The 7743-nt window shown below is 60.3% G+C and overlaps 1 long non-coding RNA gene across 1 annotated transcript; it reads left to right on the top strand.

Moving 5' to 3' along the window:
• Window positions 1-295: 295 nt before the first annotated feature.
• LOC118497935 lies at window positions 296-6510 on the top strand. Its single transcript, XR_004900455.1, has 3 exons — window positions 296-527; window positions 2972-3083; window positions 4098-6510. It is a non-coding gene; the product is annotated as an uncharacterized LOC118497935 (long non-coding RNA).
• The last annotated feature ends 1233 nt before the right edge of the window (window positions 6511-7743 follow it).

The raw sequence follows: 7743 nt of genomic DNA, 5'->3' as shown, positions 1-7743 counted from the left end.
CCTGCACAGTGCCTGGGAGCACAGCCACTCAGCGGGGCCAGCCAGGCCACTGAACCGCCCCGGAGCCCACACCTTATCATTAGTCCTCGGGCTTGGGCCGGGAGCAACGGCCTGGAAGAGCCAGCACATGGGACATGTGCACTGAAGCCACATCTCCGTGCCAAGTGTGCAACTTAATACACGGCCCAGGTTCTCTCCTCCCTGGTGAACTCTCCCCCCAGCCCATGACGACACAAAGGAGGGATTAAAGGCTGCCTGCCTCTGCCAGCGCCAGCGTGGCCGAGGAGGCCACCACAAGCAACACCCAGAGCCGGAGGAACGACGGTCCGGTGGCCCCGACAGGAGAAGGAGGTGGGCAGGTACTCAGCAGCCAGGACTGCGTGACATTCTGAGTCTGCTGCCACGAGGAGGCCTGCTAGCACAGAGCAGAAGCCGGGGGTCTGTGTGGTGACGACAGCCCCAGGAGATGGCCACCCACCTTGCACGGCGTCCCCTCTGCAGCCACAGCCTGGTCATCGATGGACAGAGTAAGTCACGGGGGAGGTGGAGCTGGGTGCAGTGAGCCAAAGGGGGCTTCTCAGGGCCGCTGCCCCCAGACCACTACCTGAGAGGGTGGCTCTTACCCTAAGCTGACCACCCACATGCCCCACCCCCTGCTTCACGGGCCACGGCCCTCCCAAACCACATCTGGAAAAACCCCTGGTCAATCACTAGAGATGGTATAGCTGGCCTCAGAGAAGCCCAGGACGGGCCTGGGTGCTGCCTCTGCTTCGGCCCCTCTGCTGACAAAGGCCATCGTCACTGCACTGGGCATTCTTAGCAGTCCCACCCCAGTGCTCTAGAACACCCCCAACTCCAGCCCACGTGCCTAGAGGGCAAGACAGGGCCCCACCTGCCGGCTGGCCCCACCACAAGCCACAGCAGCTCAGCTCTCCTCTCCCCCTCAGAGAAACAGGAGCACAGCTTCCTCAGCGGAGAGGGCCGGCAGGGAGGGAATGGATCAGGCCACGCCAGTCAAGGAGGGCGCTGCCAAGGGGAAGGGGCTGCCAGCCTGGCTCCAGCCCTGCCCAGAAGGAGCCAACTGGGCCAGGGGGCAGGAAGAGGCAGCACAGGCAAATGTTCTACCTCCCCCCACCCCCGACCCTGCAGCCCCACTGACATGGTGGGCCCGACACCCACCAGCCTCAGAGATGGCCAGCAACAGAGCCTGACAACAGAGTCAAGCAAGAGGCATCTGGACCCATAGCAGGGTCTCCGGAGTGGGGAGAACCCCCGTGTTGAGGGGGCTCAGGCCCCTCAGCCCCTAAGCCCTGCGTAAGGCCTGAGCCTATGCTGCCTTTGATGTGCCCGCTGGCTCAGCAGCCTGGAGCTCTCTCCAAACTGCTAGCCCCACTAAGGTCCCAGCACAGCACCTGTTCTGTCTGTCACCATGATCAGGGCCTGGTGGGGACCCTAGTCAGGCCCCCTTGGCTGTGAGGGGCACACCACGCCCGAGGGGTGGAGATTGCCAGGGCCACACAGCCAGCACGTCCCACTGCCCCAAACACCAGCGCCCCACAGCTGGCCCGGCCGGCGGACACCACAGCAGGGAGCGGGGCCCAGGGCTGGCAGCCTCCTGACTGTGGTCCAGGCCGCCCAAGAGCCAAGGGAAACACCCAGGGAGCTCCATCCACAAGTGTGGCAAAGCATCATTCTACCCATCGTGACAATGGCAGGAAAATAACCTCCCCGGGGCCTCAGTTTCCTCATTTGTGAAATGGTCACCATTGTCACCTCCTCTTCAAAGGCAGCGGAGGATGCAGGGCAGCCGAGTGCCTGGCACCTTGCTCAGAATCCACGGTCAGGGAGGATGAGGATGCTGCCTCCACGCTTCACCGCCCCCTCCCTACCCATGTCACAGATGCCACTGAATGCCACAGACCTCGTTTGACAAACCCGGGAACACGCCTTTGTCCCCATCCCTGGGTCAGAGCTTCCCCACAACCAGGGGAGGGGAGAAGCAAGAAGAGCTGTCACCACCCTCCGAGACCCGAAGAGGGGAGCGTCCAGCGCTGTGGCCCAGCTCTACCACCAAACAGCTGTGAGGGTTCAGGAACCACTGCCCTCTTCGGCCCGGATCTCCCTCTCAGACGGGCACTGGGGCAGGAGAACCCCCGGCTCCCGGCCTGCCCTCACCGGGGAAAGGCAGAGCTGCCCGGCTGAAACACGGTGAGGGCCACCGGTGCAGGCCACCAATGCAGGCCACGTGGGTGACTTTCAGCGTCCCAGATTAAAGTATAACCACATTAAAAAAGTAATAAAAAGAAACACGAGAAACTAAATGTAATGATACCTTTTATTTAACCTAAGATACAGAGAATGTCATTTCAACACATAATCAATATTTTTTAAACTATGAATGCGATGTTTTGGAGCCTTTTGGCCACAGTATTTGAGATCCTCGGCGTGTCCCACTGTGCGCCTCAGTCTGGACCAGCTGCGTCTCAGGCGAGCGGCAGCCGCCGTGTGGTTAGTGGCCCCCACGCTGCACAGTGCGGGCCTGACAGAAGCCAAGGGAGTCCTTCCCCCTGAGTCTAATTCTCCAGGCTTGGGACTGTGAATGCCTTGCCCTTTATTAAAAACAATTATAACTATTGAGCATAAGATAATAATTATGATCCCTCATCAAGTCCTTCCAATGTGTTAGGCACATGCTTCTCAGCAATCGTGTGAGATGGCATTTTACAAAGGAAGCAACTAAGGCACAGAGAGGGCCAGTCATCCGCCCAAGGTCACACCGCTACTAGGTAGTAGACGTGGAACTGGAACTTGGGCAGCCAGACCTCGGAACGCGTGCTCCAAATCACTGCTCTACACTGTCTTCTCAACTCCACCCCTCTGACTGCCCCTCCCCGGCCACGCCTCAAACTACCCAGGAGGGCAAGGAGGTACCAGGGGAACAGCTTTAACCTGCTCCCTTCCTCCTCCCCAGATGTCCCAGCCCAGCCTGGGACCCAGGCTCCCCTCCAGCCCACTCTCACCCACCACTGGCTGGGAGAGCCCGCGGGCTCAGCGCTGGGAGGAACGCCTTTATCCGCAGACTGGTAAAGTGGCTAATTAAATACCGGCCCCCGCCCCCGCCGTGACTGGGGAACCCAGCCACCTCACCACCCTGCTGCCAGCCGATGGGCCCAGAGGAATGCCACACAGAATTCGGCAGCGGGCAGAGCCAGGCAAAATCCCTCTTTATAGAGTTATTTTTGCTGTGGAATTTTCACTGGCCTGTAAAATATTTTTATATTTATTACACGTTTAATGGGAGCTCCTAGAATCAACAGGGTGTAAATAATGAAAACTAGGGCAGTAAAGGCCTCAATAAACCTCGCACCAGCCCTTTGATGCTCTCTGGGAGCTCCGGTTTCTCCTTCCTCCCCAGGCCCCAGCCCCTTGTCCCAGAGCAAGCCCAGAAGGCCGGGGACCCTCCGCAAGCCCATCTTTGGCTCCCAGAAATTAGGCTGACCATTGGCAGCCAGGGCTGTGCCATTAGCAGATTCCGCTGAATATGCTGACTGAGAAAGGGCCTATATGTGCTCGGCCAATGCCAGCTCATGGGAGCTAGACCAGGAGAAGACCTGATGGGGGGCCCCTCCCCCATGGCCCCTGATGGCTCTTCTATGCCCAGGTCCCAACACCAGCCCCCTAATACAGAATCACACTGGAATGTCAGGTTTCCAAGGCCACTGAGTCCCAAGCCTCAAGAGAAAGTGTTCCATCTACAGATACTGACCTTGCATCCGCAGCACCCTGGCCCAGCATGCCTGCGTCCTGTGCCCAGGGAAGCTCCAGAGCCTCCGTCTGCACTCCACTCCCCAGGCCCCCTTGTACCACCAGGGCAAGGTGTGGAGGAAGCGGGACCTTATACCCGGTCCCAGTGGGAACACAGAGAGACACAGAGAAGGAAGAGGCGGACCCAGGGAGTGGGTGCCAGTTAGTGGCAGAGCCAAGACTAGCCTCGGGGCTAGGGACCCCAGGCCCAGGGAGAGAGACCCTGCCTGAGCCCCTCCCAGGAACTGTTCCCTGCACACGTCAGCAGCAGAGACCCTCCCTCTGCCTGCCAGGTACCCGGCGACCGGGGACTCGGTCCCTGACCACTCACCCCTCCCTTCTGGCCATCTGATTGCCAGCAGCTGTGACAATCCGTACTGAGCCCACCCCTGCCTCCCCAGAGCTCAGCCCTGCCGTCTGCTGCCTCCTCCATGCACACCTGGGCACAGGTAAGCACCCCTCCCCTATTCACTCCCAGATCTCAGAGCGCCCCCACATGACGAGGTGCCGGACTCCTTGTGGTGTCAGGGATCCCAGGCCTGGTACAATGAGGCACCCACCCCAGGTGGACACACCGTCCCCTCACCCAACAGGACACTAAACATCTATCCGTGCATTTGGAGGTTTTCATGGACATCTATTAAGCAGCCATAACACGTGACGAGCTGACTCCACTTTGCTGCCAGGATCCCTGCCACTGAGTCTGGTGTATCCCGCCACAGACGGAAACTGGGGACTGATTTCCTGAATCTAAGCCCGACACTGCGTCTGTCCTCAGTAAAGCCCCGCTCCCCGGCTGTGGCCACCTGGAGCGAGCCCAGGCCTCCTTGGAACCCATGTGGCCGCAAGCTGGCCCTTCCCGGCGCAAGACCACACAAGGTGCCTGTCCTGCTCCAACACTCACGGTGCTGCCCAGCCACATTGGACCCGGGTCACATCCACAGCCCTGCCCCAGACGGGGGAAATACCTGGGGGCCAGGGTCAGACAAGCCTCAGGTGAAGGGTGCGACCCCAGCAGCTCTGCAGACACGAGTCAGAAGCACTCCTCTCAGGGGGCAGGCTGGCCGGAGTCTCCGGCCCACAGCTGCTTCACCACCGGGAGATTCTTGTCTCTCAGCTCAGATAATTACAGTCCTCGGTGCTCGGTTAACACCCATGTCATTGCAGGGTGCCGGAGCACACAGGGGCTGAGCGAGGCAAGTTAAACAACAGCATTTGACAAGTGGGCCCTCCCCTGTGGCACCGTGCTGAGCCAGGCTGAAGGGACAGAGGCCAGGCCTTGCCGGCTACCCCCCCGGGAGGAGCCCTCTCCTCGAGGCAAGAGGCACATGATGAGTAAGACAGTAGCCTTCTTGGGAGAAGCCCAAAGTGGGTGAAGGGAAACCATCAGGGAGCCAGAAAGGGGGAGGGGTCGGGCAGGCCCCTGGTAGCCACAGGGGCGGGTTCAGGGGCACAGCCGCCCCAGAGCCGCCTGAGCAAGTGAGAAGCATCCTCCCTGGGTGTAAAGCAGCACCCCACTTCCCCGTGCCTGGGAGATGGTGAGGTCACAGAGGACTGTGCCCAGCACTTCCCACACCTCACTGCCTCGGCCCCTCTCAGCCTTCCCACACCCCAGGGAGCTGCACCCCAAGATATCAGTGCTGGGCCCCACATGCAGGGGCTGCTGAGGGGACACCACAGGCCACCGAGTCCCCAGCTGGCTTCATCACCAAGAATTCATCCCGCATCCCCTGCCCCAGGAAAGATTCCAGGTCTCATGGTCAACAAACAGTAGTGCGGAGCCAGAGCCCTGAGTCCACTTGCTGCAAACAGAGGGTCTGCAGAATCCTAGCACCAACCACTCACATGGTCCTGCATCTCATCACCTGCACCACACCGCGCCCACCCACCTCACCCCAGGACCAAACTCAGGCCTCCCACGGAGGCCCAGAGACACGGCACACTGAGCCGTGACCCAGCAAGGCTCACCACACATCAGTCGCCAGCCCCGTGCAGGCACCTGTGGCTGCTCCCATGTAACCTGCCTCACAGTTGTCGCACCTGTCCTATTTCATAGGTAGGAGGCTCACTGACTTGTGGGAAGTGGTAGATTCGGGATTTAAAGCCAAGTCTGACTTTCTCCACACCCCACAGGACATCTGAGGACAGTCCAAGCATCTTGTTGTTTTTGAGGGCAGTCCAAGGAGACCCCCAGCCAGCTCTCCCTGAGCCCCCCGTCCTCAGGGTAACCCCCAGCTGCTTGCTTACCCTCCTCCTGTGCCAAGGTAGGGGATGGGGACGGCTCCCCCAAATCCCACCCAAAGCGAGGTGCTGAACAGCCTTCAGCTTCCGGGCGCCCGCCGTGAGACAGAACACATGTTTCCTGAGCCCTCTCCCTCCTCAGCTCCCCCGGCATGCTGAGGATATTATTATTATTTATTGTTTGCTGAGTGCTGACAGTGTGCTGAGCATCAGGCCTGGGAGCCCCGGCCCCGCCCACGCAGCTTGCAGTCAGCTAGCCAGGGCGACAGAGCTTCTCAGCAACCCAGATGTGCCCCCGGCTGCCGGGCCTGGGTGCTCAGGACCCAGCCTCCCGGGGCCTCCTCTCCTGCCCGCCACCCCAGCAGCCCCTGCCCCTGGGCCTCTCACACACCCAGGAGGGAGATGTGTTTAGTCCAACCAGCCAGACGTTCCAGAGGCTGGGCCTCCAACCCCACAAGCAATGGGGAGATTCGAGGGGGGGGGGGGGGGGCAGGGCAAGAGAAACCCCTGCCATCAGCGCCTCCTTCCCAGCTCAGCCCTGCTGGTGACCTCGGCAGATCCTAAGGGAAACCAAGATGGCCACGTCACCAGCCCCTCCTCTCCTGCACACTCAGCTCACGTCCACCCTCTTCCTCCAGAGAGAGGACCAGAGGCCAGAGCGAGCCCCTGCAGGCGTGGAGGACTCTAGGACCCCACCCTTGAGGCGGGGCCAGGCCCAGAGGGAGGCAAGTGAGGCCCAAAATTTAAGAGACACAAAATGTAAGGAGTAAGGGGGACCAAAAACCACAGACCAAACTAACAATATTCCCATGCAATATTTTTAAAAAGCAAAATTAAGGTGAAAATCCATGATGAATAAAATAACAAAAATTTAAATGAAGACAGAACTGGTATTACTGATGTTTCCTTTGCCTCCAGCTCCGATATGGCTGGAAATGGCCACTCAGACCAGGGAGGGGCAGAGGGCTCCCTCCCGTCACTCCACTGCAATGTCTCCCTGGGTGAGAACTCACCAAGAAGATGTGCCCCGAGGGCCTTCCTGGAGGAGGAAGCGTCCAGAGGTCAGTGGGAACTGGCAGCATCTAGGGCTGGGACAGGGAGAAGATGTACCTTGGAGCACCTGGGCTGCTCCCCCGCCTCAGAAGCGGGTTCCCAGCCTGGGGCTCAGGAGCCACTGTCCTCTGCTGCTCAAGTGCCTGTATCATTTCAGCTTCCTTCCCCACCCCGTGCCCAGCCCCAGGCTCAGACGCACTGCAAAGAAAGCCAGAGGAGAAGCCCACCCGCGGGGTGGGACACGCCCGGGAGAGGCAGGCCTCACAGTCAGGACGGACGCTCCCACCGGACCCCTGTGGGTGGGGCCGTGTCCCAGCTGCCCAAAGCTCCCCCATGCGCACCACGCACTGCCTGAGGCCACGGGGACCGGCCCGAGGGAGGCCTTGCAGCCCTTCTCTCCTGCGGCCGGGCCCACCCACGCAGCTGGAAGGACCTCACGCGAACCAGCCACGGTCCCCACCCAGGGCAGCTGGCGGGACCAACCCACCCCTCCTCATCGTCATTCCAAACACCCCCAGCCTCATTTCTTTCTTTATTCCCTCTCTGCTGAATCATTCTTTTATTCATTTCTTTCAAAAAGCTCCTCAGTCACAGGCCCAGGGCCAGGCCCAAGCCGGCCTCAGAGGTGGAACAGGCCTGCCCCGC

The sequence above is a fragment of the Phyllostomus discolor genome, chromosome 13, assembly GCF_004126475.2.
Source record: "Phyllostomus discolor isolate MPI-MPIP mPhyDis1 chromosome 13, mPhyDis1.pri.v3, whole genome shotgun sequence".
In the NCBI taxonomy this organism is placed as follows: Eukaryota; Metazoa; Chordata; class Mammalia; order Chiroptera; family Phyllostomidae; genus Phyllostomus; species Phyllostomus discolor.
Note: the sequence above shows the minus strand (reverse complement) of the source record. Positions and strands in the feature narration are given on the sequence as shown.